The sequence below is a fragment of the Eretmochelys imbricata genome, chromosome 1 (assembly GCF_965152235.1).
Source record: "Eretmochelys imbricata isolate rEreImb1 chromosome 1, rEreImb1.hap1, whole genome shotgun sequence".
Lineage (NCBI taxonomy): Eukaryota > Metazoa > Chordata > Testudines > Cheloniidae > Eretmochelys > Eretmochelys imbricata.
In genome coordinates, this window is record NC_135572.1 from 202,160,600 (window position 1) to 202,177,932 (window position 17,333).

The window sequence follows — 17,333 nt, forward strand, 5'->3', positions numbered from 1 at the left end:
TTCATCCAAGGGCTTCACTTCCACATTTAAACAGAGATAAAGAAATTGTTATACAGTGTTAGTGTCATTCTTCATTCAGACTGTTCCTCTGAAAACAGCCTACAGCCTTTGAGATGCAAAATGTATCACTTTAATGTAGTCAAGGTCCCCACTCACTGCATTGCTAAATCTATTTAGCAGATTCTTCTTAGAATAATCTGTCCCTAGATCTGAGGAAGCTCAGTGATTTTAAGTGTTTTAAGCTAATGATAATGGTTAGTACAGAGAACAGATGTACCTGACTGTGGTGTGATCTATTCTCTTAGGCTATTATGAGCTGTGTATTCATACTGACTTGGCATTTTATATCTATTTTCAAGGTGTAATGGCTGGATGGGGTGTAGTCTGTGTTTCTCCCTGATGTGTCATCATATGTGTAATTTTGCACGGTGGTGGCTGTGCCAACAATGGTGTGTGTGTGTGTATGAATTTTCCCATTTTGATGGCTGCACCAGGTATTGTGTCCGTTTGTACTTCCCCAATGCATGGTTATTGCATGCACAGGGTACTGTGTCGGCGTGTGAAAACATGCACATTTGTATATATTTCCGAGTGTGAGGCTTGTGTAACACCAACAGACCCCAGTTGTCGGCAGGCATGATTGAACCTGGGACCTCTGGAGCTTAGTGCATGAGCCTCTACCATATGAGCTAAAAGCCAACTGGCTCTTAGCTAAGGCTATAGAGCAAACTCATTTAACTCTCTCTAAGTGGTCTTGGTGCCACTAGATGGGACAGAACACCACACCCAGAAGGCGTGTGGGTTACACTTGCACAGCTGGGCTATAATGTGTGTGTGTGTGTGGGGGGGGGGGTCATATGTTCCATAGTGTACAGGGACGGCATCAGGTACTGTAAAAAGAAAAGGAGGACTTGTGGCACCTTAGAGACAAACCAATTTATTTGAGCATAAGCTTTCGTGAGCTAAAGCTCACTTCATCGGATGCATGACAGTGCATGAAGTGAGCTGTAGCTCACGAAAGCTTATGCTCAAAGAAATTGGTTAGTCTCTAAGGTGCCACAAGTACTCCTGTTCTTTTTGATGGGTACAGACTAACACGGCTGCTACTCTGGAATCAGGTACTGTGTGAGTATACTTTCTCCAGTGTGGTGGCTGCTTGAGACATTGTGTATGTCTGATGGTTACACTGGTTGTGCTGCCAGTGAAGGACATTTTACTACAGTGTACTTCTCTGTCTACCGTGCACTGGAATAAAACTTTTTGGCCATATCCAGAAACTGTGCTTCATGTGCCGTGGACAAAATGAAGTGAAATTTCCACTGAGAATGCCTTCTGATCACACCACGGACTAGGTGCTGTTACTCCTAAGCACCTGCTCCTGTCAGTCTCTGAAGAGGATACATTATTTGGGATATGTTGCACAGGAGCTTGTACAGTTTAAGATCTCCATTCTGCAACACATGAGAAATCTGTCCCTACTTACATGAGTTGAACCACTGACTTCAGTGGGACTACTAGTGAAAGTAAGAGTTGCAGGACTGCTCTCTCACAAAGTAAACAGAATCTTTGTTTGGTCCATGCTATCATACTGCAATATTAGGTATGTTGATTGAATATGAATACTCATTCTTTAAACAACTCCCAAAAGCACAATTGCTACCTGGCAAGAATCCTAAAAGCAGACGCTCAATGCATACCACACATGGCCCCATCAGAGATGCTGTATCCATCCTGATTAAATGAATGGAACTTATACAAGGAAGATCCAACAAGGTTAAAGCCCAAGACTATTTAAACAACTAAAATATGGACAAGCTGGGAGGCATCGGAAAACAAGACAAGACACTAGGTACCCAACAGAGACAAATACATTACTATCTTGATCTGGGAAAAGTAACTGAAGGTGTCAGTGCAGTTCAGGTCAAAACACTGTGGACCACCACAACATAGGTCCAAATATCATGCCTGATTTTGGGCTAAGAACCAGTGCTGACACAATAGAGCAGTTCCAGGATGCACAGCAATGCTAGAAGCACCACTGGTTAGATAAGAGGTTAACTCAAGACGTCTTCATTTCTCTGATGGTTTGCCCACATTGGCTCTGGCAGGGCCATATTAAAGCAGAGGTTCTATAGGCCTGTGCCTAGGGCCCTACCTCCTGTAGTCATATCATTACATCAACAGCAGAATCTTAGCTTTCCTTGAAAAACAATGTTTCTAGCCCACCCAACTGTAAAGAAAACTCTGAAAAATGTGCCCCAGAGCTAAACCTAGCATCCTGGACAACACTCCCATCTCTCAATAAAACAAGTTCTGATCACCAAGTCTCTTTGGGAGCAGCCACATCTGCCTGCAAATTCACTGCAGGGTCAGTATCTAGCACTTTGCTTTATACAGTTCTTTCAGATCATTTTAATCTGAAAAGGGCTATATAAAGGTGTATTCTATTCTATTCCTGACTTTCAAGACTTCATGGCTCTATCCCCACCTTCACCTCTGTTCTCATATCCTACTACTCCCTCTCCCACATCCTATATTAGATTATACACTCATTGGACTAAGGACCTAATATTGCTTCATACCTGGAGAGCATCATGTGCCCATGGTGCTATTTAAACAAAAACCAATTATTATTACTTGGAAACTATGGAACTGAGTGCCACAACATATTATTTAGGCCAAGAATTTATTAGGATTAAAAATAGGATTAGGTATTTATATGGAGACTGAGAACATCCACAGTTATAGTATATAGGATAATAAATAATAGTAAAAAAATAAAATAATAATAATAAAGATTGTGTTCCACAGTATAAACCAACCACTAGCTATTAGGGTTAGGAAAATATTTTCCCTACAGGTGGGTTATTCTATCATTAGGCTACTTGCACCTTGCTGTGAGGTATAGATCATTGGCTACTGTCAGAGACAGGACACTGGATGAGATGAGGTGCGCAGATGAAAGGCACTATAGAAGTATGCTCATTATTATTTAATACCTATATTACAGCAGTGCCCAGAGGCCCCAGAGAGGATCAGGACCCCATTGTGCTACATATTGTACAAACACATATTAAGGCATGGTCCCTGTGTTTAGCCTATAAAAAGACAAGTTACATGTGATGAGTAGAGAGGCAAATGACAACAAAACACACACACATTTGCAATTTCCCCTCTTTTTTTCTTATATATAGATAAAAAAAGTGCCAACTACTCCCATTTTTCCCTAAATCCAGTTATTAATTGGCAGGTTTTTTTAATAGTTGTCACAAAAGAGGTAGGTCTTAAGGAGAGATCTGAAGAAGGAGAGGGAGCTTCCCTTAGTCAGTTCAGGGAGAGTGTTCGATGTGTAAGAGGCAGCATGGGAGAAGGCACCAAGATGTTTGTGTAAAAAGCTGACAAATGGGTGGCCATCACTGGAAGAACTGGGGTAGCAGCACAGTAAGAGACAAAAGCAGCCAGATAGGGAGGGGTAGAGTTGTGAAGGGCCTTTAGGCACAGTCGAAAACCATAACATTCCAGACTTCAAAAGATCCATACACAAAGCTGGAACATAAGAACGGCCACACTGGGTCAGACTAATGGTCTATCCAGCCCCGTATCTTGTCTTCCGACAGTGGCGGGTGCTCGATACTTCAGGGAGAATGAACAGATCAGGGTAATTATCAAGTGATTGTCCCCCATCAGCCAGTCCCAGCTTCTGACACTTAGAGGTTTATGGAAACACTGAGCATTGGGTTGCATCCCTGACCATCTTGGCTAAAAGCCATTGATGGAGCTGTCCTCCATGAACTTATCTAATTCTTTCCTGAATTCAGCCATACTTTTGGCCTTCACAACATCCACCAGCAAGGAGTTCCACAGGCTGACTGTGCACTGTGTGAAGAAGTATTTCCTTATGTTTCTTTTAAACCTGCTATTAATTTCACTGGCTGATCCTGGTTCTTGTGTTATGTGAAAGGGTAAATAACATTTCCCTATTCACCTCCTCACCATACATGATTTTATAGACCTCCATCATATCCCCCCTTAATCATCTCTTTTCTAAACTGAACAGTCCCAGTATAATCTCTCTTCATATGGAAGCTGTTCCATACCCTTAATCATTTTAGTTGCCCTTCTCTGTACCTTTTCCAATTTTAATATATTCTTTTTGCGATGAGGCAACCAGAACTGCATACAGTATTCAAGGTGTAGGCATATCATGGATTTATATAGTAGCATTATGACCTTTTCTGGCCTATTATCTATCCCTTTCCTAATGGTTCCTAACATTCCATTAGCTTTTTTGACTGCCGCTGCATGTTGAGCGAATGTTTTCAGAGAACTATCCACAATGACGCCAAGATCTCTTTCTTCAGAGGTAACAGCTAATTTAGACCCTATCATTTTGTATGTCTTGTTGGGATTATGTTTTCCAATGTGCATTACTTTGCACTTATCAACATTGAATTTCATCTGCCATTTTGTTGCTCAGCCACCCAGTTTTGTGAGATCTCTTTGTAACACTTTTCAGTCAGCTTTGGACTTAACTATCCTGAGTAATTTTGTATCATCTGCAAACTTTGGTGAAGGACCTTGTCAAAGGCCTTCTGAAAGTTCAACTACATTATATCACCTGGATCACCCTTTTCTACATGCTTGTTGACCCCCTGAAAGAATTCTAATAGACAGGTGAAGCTGATTTCCCTTTACAGAAGCCATGTTAACTCTTCCCCAACATATTGCGTTCATCTTTGTGTGTGATAATTCTGTTCTTTACTATAGTTTCAACCAATTTGCCTAGTACTGAAGTTAGGCTTACCAGTCTGTAATTGCCAGGATCATCTCTGGAGCCTTTTTTAAAAATCGGCATTAAATTGGCTATCGTCCAGTCATCTGGTACAGAGGCTGACTGAAGCGATAGGTTACATACCACAGTTAAAAGAAAAGGAGGACTTGTGGCAGCTTAGAGACTAACAAATTTATTTGAACATAAGCTTTCGTGAGCTACATGATGCATGCATCCGATGAAGTGAGCTGTAGCTCACGAAAGCTTATGCTCAAATAAATTTGTTTGTCTCTAAGGTGCCACAAGTCCTCATTTTCTTTTTGGGGATACAGACTAACACGGCTGCTACTCTGAAACATACCACAGTTAGTAGTTCTGCAGTTTCATATTTGAGTTCCTTCAGCATTCTTGCATGAACATCGTCTGGTTCTGTGATTTATTACAATTTAATTTACCAGTTTATTCCAAATCCTCATCTACTGACATCTCAATCTGGGACAGTGCCTCAAATCTGTCACCTAAAAAGGATGGTTTAGGGGTAGGAAACTCCCTCGCATCCTCTTCAGTTAAGACAGAAGCAAAGAATTCATTTAGCTTCTCTGCATTGGCCTTGTCTTCCTTGAGTGCTCCTTTAGTAACTCTGTCCTTCAGTGGCCCCACTGATCGTTTGGCAGGATTCCTCATTCCGATGTACTTTAAAAAAAATTGTTGCTGTTACTTTGTGTGTCTTTTGGTATTTGCTCTTCAAATTCTTTTTTGGCCTGCCTGATTATACTTTTATACTTGACTTGCAAGAGTTCATGCTCCTATTTTCCTCAGTAGGATTTTACTTCCAATTTTTAAAAGAATTTTTTTGTCTCCAACTGCCTCTTTTACTCTTTTGTTTAACCATGGTGGCTTTTTTTTGGTCCTCTTCCTTTTTTTTTAATTTGTGATATACATTTAGTTTTAGCCTCTATTATGGTGTTTTTAAAAGCTTCCAGCAGCTTGCACGCATTTCACTCTTGCGATTGTTGCTTTTAATTTCCATTTAACTAGCTTCCTCATTTTTGTGTAGTTCCCCTTTTTGAAGTTAAATGCTGCTGTGATGGGCTTTTTTGGTATTTTCCCGCATAGAAGGATGTTACATTTAATTACATTATGGTTGTTATTACTGAGCAGTTCAACTATATTCACCTCTTGGACCAGATCCAAAGACTAGCGGCTCTAAGAAGCAGTCATTAATGGTATCTAGAAATTTTGTCTCTGCATGCTGTCCCGAGGTGACATGTACCCAGTGAATATGGGGATAGTTAAAATCCCCCATTATTATTGGGTTTTCTGTTTTTTAGCCTCCCTAATCTTCTTGAGCATTTCACTATCACCATCCTGGTTAGGTACATTCTTATTACTACACTCTTATTCTTCAAGCATGGAATTTCTATTCACAGACATTCTATGATACAGTTTGATCAATTAAAGATTTTTACTGTATTTGTATATATGTTTTCGTTCACAAATAGTACCATTCCTCCACCAGAATGACCTTCTCTGTCATTCCTGTATATTTTGTACCCTAATATGACCATGTCCCATCGATGATCATTGTTCCACCAAGTTTCTGTGATGCCTATTATGACCAATATCTTCATTTATTACCAAGCGCTCAAGTTCATCCATCTTAGTACTTAGACTTCTAGCATTTGTATACAAGCACTTATAAAATTTGTCAGTATTTAGCTGTCTGCCTTCATGTGATGTAACTGAATTGGACTCTTTTTTTGTTTGACTGTTTCTCAGTTCCTAGCCGTACTATATCAACTTCTATTTTCTCCTCTTTACTAGGATATAGAGTATCCCCTTTAATAAATCCTCCCCTATAGCACATCTGTCTGAACCGTGCGCTGCTACATGCCTGTCAGCTTTCCCCCAGCCCTTAGTTTAAAAACTCTTCTACAACATTTTTAATTTTACATGCCAGAAACCTGGTTCTGTTTTGGTTTAGATGGAGTTCATCCTTCCTGCATAGGCTCCTCCTTTCCCAAAAGGTTCCCCAGTTCTTAATAAACCTAAATCCTTCCTCTGAATACCATTGTCTTATCCACGCATTAAGACTCTGAGGCTCTCCCTGTCTAATTGGCCCTATACATACATACATACTATTTCCCCTTGTTTATTCCTCCCCCCCTCCTCCCCCCACAGTTCCTCAGACGTTCTTGTTAACTCCTGGAAATGTGCTGGAAATGGCCCACCTTGATTATCACTTCAAAAGGTTTTCTCTCCCCCGACCCCACTCTCCTGCTGGTAATAGCTCATTTTAAGTGATCACTCTCCTTACAATGTGTATGATAAACACCCATTTTTTCATGGTCTGTGTGTATATAAATCTCCTCACTGTATTTTCCACTTTATGCATCCGATGAAGTGAGCTGTAGCTCATGAAAGCTTATGCTCAAATAAATTGGTTAGTCTCTAAGGTGCCACAAGTACTCCTTTTCTTTTTGTGAATACAGACTAACACGGCTGCTACTCTGAAACCATACATAGAACTGGAAGCATTTCAGAGAATGCTACCATGGAGGTCCTGGACTTTAATCTCTTTTGTAGCAGCCTAAATTTGGCCTCCAACATCTCCCTCCTTATCACTGGTACCTTCATGTACCAGGACCACCGGCTCCACCCCAGCACTGCACATAGGTCTATCTACATGTCTGAAGAGGCACACAACCTTTGCACCTAGCAGGCAATTTACCATGCATTCTCCCAGCCATCACAAACCCAACTATCTATATTTCTAATAATCAAATCCCACATTACTATTACTTTTCTCTTCCAAATAACTTGGATCCCCTAACCATGAGCAGTATCCTCAGTGCGAGAGGATACCATGACATCATCTGGAAGGAAGATCCCAACTATGGGATTGTTTCACTTCACTCCAGCTTGATGTTCTCCATCCTCAAGACTTTCTTCCTCCTCAACTGCACAGAGGAGCAGTTTATTATGCCCCTGAAAGTCTCCTCTGTGTACCTCTCTGTCTTCCTTAGTTCCTTCGGTTCAGCAAGTCTGGTCTCAAGAGCCTGCACTCAGTCTCTGAGGGCCGTAAGTTGCTTGCACAGAAATGCACACATATGCCATCAGCCCACAAAGCAAGTAATCGTACATGCTGCATTGAGTGCAATAAACTTTATAGACCCCACTCCCCCGCTGGACCTCTACCTGTATTCTTTTTACTATTGAAGGGGTTTCTGTTTGCTTTATTTTTTTGGAAGGGGGATGTTTATTGGCCTAGGTTTAGCACAAGCTTGCTAGGCATATTTGGCTCTCACGTTTCCTCACAAAACTCTTGTTTGCTGCTCCTGTTTGTTAGCTTGTCTGGTCACTTAGGCGCTGACTTTTTAAACCCTGCTCTCCCTGAGTTAGCCCCACCCCCTTGTCAAGGAATCCTAAAAGGATTAGGGATCAAATGATAGCAGACTAGAGCCTAGTTAGGCAGCTCTCAGCTTACCTTGCAGGCTATCACAATAGCTGATTCTTCACCATAATGAAATATGCAAAACTAGAGCAGACGCTTACCAAATCAGTGACCATAATCTAGAGGTGAAAACTTATAGGTACAAACCACAGTCTGAAATCAGAGAGAAGAGACTATTCAGCTACTGAGACAAAGGAAAGATGGACACAAAGGGAGACTTTCTACTACAAAGTCCTTAATGGGAGGAAGCGTGAGAAAGATATTTCCTCCAATTATCAGGAATCATAAAAGATAAGTTCTCATCAGAAAGCAATGAGGCAAAACAGTGCCCAAGCCTGGGAGACAGGAGAGAGATGGCAAAGGTGGCATTATGCTCCCAGATCAGGAATGAGCACTAATGTAAAGGGACACAAGGAATCAAACCCCAAGCACAGTGTGTTACCCTGGGTCATAACTATCCTCTTGGGGGTGGGTGGCTGACTGACTTTTTCTTTTACTTTAGCAGTACCTGTATAGCTTGTCATGCCAATGAATCCCCCTGGAATGGAAATGAATTGAACTGAAACAGAGGGAGGCAGAGGGGGAATGAAAAAATAAAGGTGATGTAGCCAGAGTGAGGGACAGGGATGATGATCTTATTCCTTTACACAAACAATAATTGCCTCTGTAATCAGAAAGGAAATGAGAAGAAGACAAAAACCTATTTTTACTTGATGCTGCGATGAAAATATTAATTATCTTCTAGTAACAATTTTTCCTTTAGAAGCAATCTTTTTAAACTGGCCACGGATATTAATTATAATTTGCTTGTCAAACCTACACCTCTGAAATACTTTGTGTTATGAAAAAAAGCATTAAAAATAACCTCAGCCTGTGCCTTCAGGTCTAACACATGAGCAATCTGACTGAAGGCAGCAGGCCTACTCACAGAAAGGCTATGGGATCGGGCCCCGTATTAGCAGTAAAAGCTGCCCTTCTTTCTTCAGTCTTCTTATTGCTAAAAGATATAAAAATCCCAACAATCTCCTATTTTCATTGTAAGATTTGGCAACTTTTTCATATTTATTTAGACTGCAAGATATAATTTGAATGTGGGGGTCTGTTTCTCCCTCCCTCTCTAAGAAAAAGAATAAGTTATTTGTACTCTGAATAAGTATTTGTTATTAGTGGATCAGACATGGATAAGATATATTATTACAACCATGTTTGTTAGGTATGATTTACATTGTTTGAATGCATATCATCTTATGCTGTCTTTAATTTTATTATACTTGGGGGGGGGTTGTTTGGTTTTATGCATTTAGTCACAGTTGGTTGTGTTTTGAACTTTGACAAAAATTAATACAAAGGAAATTAAAAAAAGAAAAAGAAAATATTTTCAAAATGATGTGGAAATCAAATCTATCCCTCAGTAATTTGATTTGCAGGAAATGGAGAGCAAAGCATTACAAACAGAATGCCTTGAAGTGCATCATAATTACTTACATGTGCAAATACATTGTCTAGGTTTAAGCACATAGTTAATAACAATAGCAGTAATAATTCTATGCCCTTATACAATTTCATCCAACGATCTCAAGGCTCTATGCAAACATTCATTAATTAAGCCCCACCATTACATGATGAGCTACTTGTAAGCATTATCCTCCTTTGCCAGATGGAGAAACTGAGGTGCACCAGGCCAAAGGTCAAGAACATACTAAGAGTTGGTGTGTCAGAACAGAGAACAGAAGTTATGGGGTGAGGAGAGTTCCAAGTCCAAATCGGCCAGAGCAGCAGAAAGCTGGAGCTGAATCTGACCTTCCCAGCATTTGGGGTCACTGAGTTGATAGGCCAAGCTGAGCAGTGTTGATCTGCGCTTTCCCAAAGTTTGGGGGTTGAGATGGGGTTTGGATCAGAACCATGGCTAGTCCTAAGTAGAACTGGACCAATTTTTTGTTTCAAAACTCAAAGGCTGGTGAAACTTCCCTGGTTTGGGATTTCATTATCAACGGGAATATTTCTTAGATCAGGTTTACAGAGGATCACAAACCTTATGAGCAAATCTGGGTCCAGTGTCAAATGAATATAGCAAAAAGTTATAGATTTGCATAAAGACTATGTGAAATTCAGTGGCTTCAACCTGGAGTGGGGGGAGGAAACAACTTTGGTGGTTTCAGTTGAGTTCAACTTTTTTTAGTTTTGTCTGAACCTGAAACTCACAGCAAACCCCAGGAGGTGTGAATAAAAGCCAAGAATGTTTTGCACAATTCCCTCTAGTGTAAAAATGCTGAGATTTACACAGCTCCAGTGCTGACTTCCAATCCCCTGCTCTCACCACTAGGCTATATTCCCACCCTTCCAGAGCCAAGATTTGAACCCCAAAGTCTTGGCTTCTTGGCCCTTTGCTACCCACTATCTTGCACTCCCCTCTCTAACTATCTTTAGTACATACTTACCTGCTTCACCAGATGACCATGATCCACGATTGCCAAGTTATCTTTGCTCTCTCATTTAGCCTGCCATAAAGTTTATGCTCTTAAGTGCCGCCTACTGAAGTGATAATAAGTGTACTAGTAAAATTACCTGCCCAATTTGACATGCAATTTGACAGTTCTCGGTGCATAGACATCACCATGTCATATTTAAAATTTAGCCCAAAGATTTTTGAACCATGTAGTTGAAGTAAAAACATTTCTCTGTGTATTTTGCTTATCTTTTATGTTTTACACGAATGGAAACACTGGATATTATTTACTGGCCTGGCAGACAGAAAAAGCTATGCTTCAAACATCACTCCAAGGCGTCACAAACATCAACACTCTAATTATGTTTCAGGACTCCCCAAAGTAATCTCTAACTGTGCTTATAGGCTCTGAGGTCACCCTGACAAACTGGGACAATGCTGGCAATCTCAGGATAGGTGTTCAGAAGCAATCCTACTCAGGAGGAAATGCTATCATGCGACAAGTAGAATACATACTGCATTTCCAAATTCCGGGACCATACCCAGTCAAGAGATTTCAGGAAACAACAGCACTGTCTACATAAGGCCATCACAGTCAGAGCCTGTCCCGTGCACAATTCTACACCATGGAATTTCTGGGCCACAATCATCCCCGGTGTAACTTCATTGCAGTCAATGGATTTTACCCAATAGATGATTTTGTCCCAATGACTTTTTTTTTTCTTTTAAAATCTCTAAAGCGCCTCTTCAACACCATCCCAAAGGAAGTAAAAACTGCACTCAGAAATGACTCCAGAGACAGATGGGCAGCTGTTCCTCGAAATCATGACCACTTTCTTATAGTGCAAAGCTCAACAATCAGCTCCATTCATCCCCCTTAGTGAACTGAGAAACAATATAGATGTTAGGTCAAGCTTGACAGCTGCTGGCATGTCCTCTGCCTTTCCACAGGCCTTCAAATGCTAGCAGGCAGTAGCTGCAGTCCACAGAATATCTTGAACTATGGACTCTACCAAAGAAGGAAAAGAGAAATTGTGATAACTCAGAAACTGCTTTAAAGTTCTGCCAAGAACATTAGAACCTTTCACCAATTTTAAAATTTAACTTAGGATGGTGGTGGTGGTGGTGGTTGGGCAAGTGGAGAGCAAAAGGTTCTGAAATTCACTTTTGGAAAAATAAAATAATCCACCACCTCAAAAGAGAAACACATATTTGTGTAGGGCCTAAAAAAAATACTGTTATCTTGTCTTCTGAATCAACAGTAGAAAAAGAAAGAAAGTCTTAATAAGGAAGGTTTTTTTAAAAATGTCATAGAATCATAGAAGATTAGGGTTGGAAGAGACCTCAGGAGGTCATCTAGTCATCATGTGACTGTTAAGCACCATTAGAAAAAGTGAGATCAGGGAGCAATCAGTCTTCACCACATTTAAAAGGGCCATGCAGTGAGGCTGAGAAACCTCACAACAGCACAAAAAAGGTTAAAGAGAGTCCATGGGCCCAGCTAGCCCTGCCCCGCTATACCTGCAGCCAGTGCCAGGCCTGGAGGGGGAAGAAAACGGGAGAACCTGGCTCATTTCAGGGTTGACTGGTGAAGAGGCAGGAGACACCTCTGCCCCTCTACATGAGGGGAGCATCACTAGGAGGCTGACAGCCGGGCCAGCCACCAGGGAGAAGCACCAAGTCCCTGATTGAGGGAGACTGCTGAGGAGACCAAGGAACACCCAGCAGTGAGTGCACTGTGTGACTAAACCACAGAGACATTATGGAGTTAAGACCCTGCAATATTACATCTGCTCCCACCAAGAGGGATGTCAGACTGGGGCCGGATGCCACAAAGAGTCCACCAGGCGGTGTCACTCGAGTCGGGCCACTGCAGACTTTTTGGACTACAGAGGCCATGCCCCAAACTGAAGAAACAGAGGCAGGAAGCAGCCCAGGGCAGCGGACTTAGATTCTCTGCTGGGAGGATCCTGCCAGTGTTGCTTCACACAGGGCCCTGGGCTGGGACGTGGAGAAGAAAGAGGGCCTGGATCCCCCTACTATTCCTCTTTAAGGAGTGAGGCACTTCTGCCAGGGAAGCAAGCTGCCAGATGTCAGGTGCACCAATTACTAGGCAGCCCAGCCTTTCGAGCACCCTCTTACAGGCTACAAACCTGCTAGTGAATGTCATTTTATTTTGAGGTTTCTTAGGGGTCTCTATAAACAATAGAGAATGCGAAAAAAAGAAACAAAACTGTCTGAACTTTTCATTGTCTATTTCTTTAGGAAAATTGATAAAAAATTAACCACACATGCACACATAGAACTGAAAACTACTAGACATCATCCTGTCCTTTCAGTTACGTTCCATGCACAAGGTCCCAATGGCATGTTTTGCAAACCATCTAACTAGTATATGACTGCCAAGGCATTTTCCAGGATTCCTTCTGAGGATGTATATTACAGCCCGTGGTCACTGAATCAGGCCTGCTTGCTGAGCTCTGCACAGCTCCATGATATGGAACATCATAGAGGCCCCAATAAGGCACATTACTTATGCATGTGTTTAACATTAAGCATGTTCGCAGGTGATTTCCTGAATCAGAACCAGGATTGGCTTTGCTGTTATCTTCCAACATACCTTTGCATTTTAAGTTCTGTTCAACACTTTTACCATTAGCTTTCCTTTCATTTAGGAATTAAATTTCCTTACCTGTGTTACGTATATGACTGTAGATACTTCAAAGTCAAGGAGTGCTACAGACCTAATTTACTTTCCCCCTCATTTAAGCTGTTTATTTTCTGCCCTTCACTCACCTTGGAAAGAGGAACTAGACTAGCCAGTTTCTCTTTCCAGCCCTCACGCACAAGCACCAAATGGCAGCGCTACAGGGGAATGTTTAAATCCAAAGACAAACTGTTTTCATTGTATTTTTAGAAAATCATGAAAACATTTATATTTCTATGTGTTTTGTAAACCCTTTTACCCTTGAAAAAACTCCCACACAAAACATGTATTTTGGCCCTACACTGCACAACATTTGCTCCAATTCTGATCCCATTGATATCAAAGGCAAAACTCCAATTGACTTCAATAGGAACAGAAGCAGACCCGGTGTCCCTTTAATCCTTCAGAAGTTGGAGTGGGGCTTAGGGAGAAATGTTAAAATGTGATTCACAGTTTCATCCATGTAACCTCATTAAAGTCAGTGAAATTGCACAGGTATAAGAGGAGAATTTGGCTCAAAACACATTACCACACAACTGCTGCTGGAAAAAGGCTGTGAACATTCACTGGCTTGAAAGAGTTAAACAATACCACTAATACGAGCCCTGTAAGTGGGACAGTTTTGAATGGGGCAAATGAAATGATTGCAGCTCATGTTGGCACTGGCTTAGTTAAGGTTATGTCAGCATTTCCCTTAATAAACTCTCTTCTGGGGGGTTAATAATCATCCTTTCATATTGCACCAAGCTGAAAACTGTCAAGTAGGTGGAGAACGGAGATACGATTTGATTCTTTTTCTACAAAAATGTATTTCAACTGGATCAGCCAAAAGAAAACCACCAAAAATGTAGAGCTGGTGCAATTTCAGAGGCTTTTTGTGCCAGCCAATTCTGAATTACAGTAATATTTTGCTCTTTGCATTTATAAATTTACATATTTTTATATTGGCAATAAAGACATTATGCAATCAAAATCATCTGAAAAATAAAGAAAACAGATGATTGCTGATAGATCACAGTTTATAAAGGAAAAGAACAGAAGAACACATTAAATTTACCATAAATGAGGGGCTTCATACCACGACAGCAATTGCTAATATAATTCATTTGTCATATAAATTATGTCCATGGGGACATCCCATAAAATTAATTAGGTCAGAGACAGAGGAAAAACAAATCAAAAACTTCTAAGAACTCCAGCAAATAAGAGGTTTTAGATACAGCCACATCCACAAGATCAGTCAAAAGTTCCTCTTCCTTGTCTTGTTCCCGTGAGGCTAACATTGAGAAATATCTCAGGCTCATCAACATGACATAAATTATATTGGTTGTCAGGAAGGTACACAGCAATTTTGAAATTTCAAATTTTGCAAGCAGCACAGTCTTTCAAGTGGATTACATTATAAACTGAATGGAAGAATTTCAGAAATGCAATTCATTAATACACTAGGCGTTAATTTTGTGGAAGTGGTTGATATGAACAAAGTGACGAGCAAAAATAAACCACATGATGTATTCATCACGCAACATGGAACACCCCCCACCCCCCAAAACCCAACAATTAAAAAAATTAATCAATGGTGTAATTCCACTGAAGTCAAAACCACTGAATTTTGCCTATCCACAGACTTCAAGGGAGTTAAAACATGACTGAGTTTGCCCCACATATGTATCCCATACCACACTGGCTTATTTTAGTGACAAAACATGTTCTTACTATTTTTTACTTCTGTCAACACAGCAAGCAGCTGCCACTTGACACACCCACAAAAGTTAACCCATAGGCCAAATGTTAGTCTGAACAGCAGGGCACAGGTTTTTGAAACGAAGGTGCTTTGGAGAAAAATGGTCAAAGAATTGTTTGAGGATTGATTAGCTCAAAGACTCCCTGACATTAATAAGAGTTGTACAGCTAAAACTCAACCAGGAGCTTAGAGAATTTAGAGGTTAGTTTTTAGAAATGTGCCCATCAAAAACCCTAGTTCTGGACATCCCCGAACTTCAGTGGACCTTATCACTCCTACCACAACTAATCCTACCCTCCCATCTGTGAAGTCTGGATCTGAAGTATGGGGGATAGCCCATGTTAGAGTGCAGGCTACAAAGTCCTTCTGTCATAAAATATTTATAATGGCAAACTTCATAAATGAATGGTGCACCTTTCAAGGCATTTGAGTGTCTTGCCTCAGCCTTAGGGAGGCTTCAGAGGACAGTAACCATAACTTGATTTTTCGGTCTGGAGAGCCCAGGATAGCCCAGTCACTGTGCAGCTTCACTGCTCATTGCCCCATTGTTTTGCAACAGATTAGATATCCCACCAAGGATACATATGGGATGGCTGCACAACACTGGACAATGCTTCAGACCAGGGCCGGCTCTACCGTTTTTGCCACCCCAAGCAGTGAAAAAACCTGTTGCCGCCGAATTGCCACTGCGGACGGCAGGGGAGAGAAGCTGCCACCGAATTGCCGCCACCCAAGCACCTGCTTGGAACGCTAGTGCCTGGAGCCGGCCCTGCTTCAGACCCACAGGAATTATTCATCTGTCAAGCACAAAGCAATATGGATAAATATAAATACCATGGACCAAATTATGCCCTTGCTCATGTCCTTCCATAAACCTCAGCAGAGCTGTACAGCATGTAAGCAAGCACAGAATTTGGTTCTATATATCAAGTTACCTATAATTTCTAGTGCTATTGCTCTTTGGGGGACCCACATACAGGAACATATATACTAAAAGGTGTAAGCACAAAAGAGACTGAGTTAGCAATCTCTTAACTCAGAATTTGATCAGTTTTTGTAGTTTTAGCTCAGCGCTTTAATGTAATTTAAATGCACTGCAGTCGTCTGCATTACATACATACCACACTGGGTAACTGGGGGTGTGCATGATGGTCCGAGGACAGGATTTTGTTTTAATTTAATTTTGAATTGATATGGTGAATTCTAGTGCACCAGAAATTGAAGCACTGATTGCACGAGTTGGAACTGGGCATTGTGCAGGCAGACACTATGCAAGATTCCATCACTCAGCTCTGCCAACACACCTTAGTCCTGACCTGCAGTCTCCCCTGCTATTCAGTCCTGGGCTATTCACACAGTTCAGCGAATGCATCTCAATCAATCCTGTTCTGCAGCACCCCTGGCTACTTCAGTCCTGTTCTTGCCACATAGATCTCCCAACAAAACAGGTTTGTCTTACAACTCCCCATGCTATTTCAGAAATGGGCTTTTACTGAGACATGACTGACAATCATGCCAAATTGCGTACATTAATGATGTGAAGCAGACATACAATAGACTAGTCAAAGGCCTAGACTGAGACCAGAAAACTCTGTTCCCTTCTGCCTTAACCTAAATTTGAACCCAGGTTTTTTCAGGCAAAAGGCTACTGAATTAGCCTGTGTAGCTGATGCATAGGTACAGACAGATACTGTAGGTACACAGATGTCAGGCATTCAACCGTTCCAACTGGATATTGTTAGGAATGTATTGCCAATGGCTTTTCTGGTGTGAATCAACAGGTGGCTTGGCACCAAGATGACTATTTCCTTGTGGTTTTCACCTCTGGTTTCAGGACAGAAAATGAGATGATACCTTTTCAATGCTGCATGTCAAGCCGGCTATATTGAAAGCAATTCCAGCCAATTCTCTCTCTCTCGCACCGTAGAGGAAAAGTGCCAGCCACTGCTGCTCTTGCCATCAATCCACAATGCAGATGTTGGGAAAATGCAAAGAAAAGGGGGTGGGGGAAGAAGAAACAATAAAATACACAAATTGAGTTTTGCATACATAACAACCAGAATATATAATTCCCACTTCTACAGAACATAGCATAAAAAGGTAAAAGCACCAGAAAGAAAACAAAAATAAAAAAGTTGCTCGTCTGACAATCAAAGGTTTTCCTGAAACTGACAATTAGAGGGATCAGAGTAACAGCCGTGTTAGTCTGTG

At 41.2% G+C, this 17,333-nt stretch overlaps 1 protein-coding gene across 9 annotated transcripts in view; it reads right to left on the reverse strand.

Annotated features, from left to right (window-relative positions):
- Window positions 1-17,333, reverse strand: part of ZBTB20 (zinc finger and BTB domain containing 20) — a 603,210-nt gene that overhangs the window by 210,013 nt on the left and 375,864 nt on the right. For all 9 annotated transcript variants that reach the window (XR_013346692.1, XM_077822434.1, XM_077822425.1 and 6 more), the window contains one exon: window positions 16,977-17,069. The gene's annotated coding sequence lies outside the window, so the exon portion shown is untranslated. The remainder of the gene's footprint in view (window positions 1-16,976; window positions 17,070-17,333) is intronic.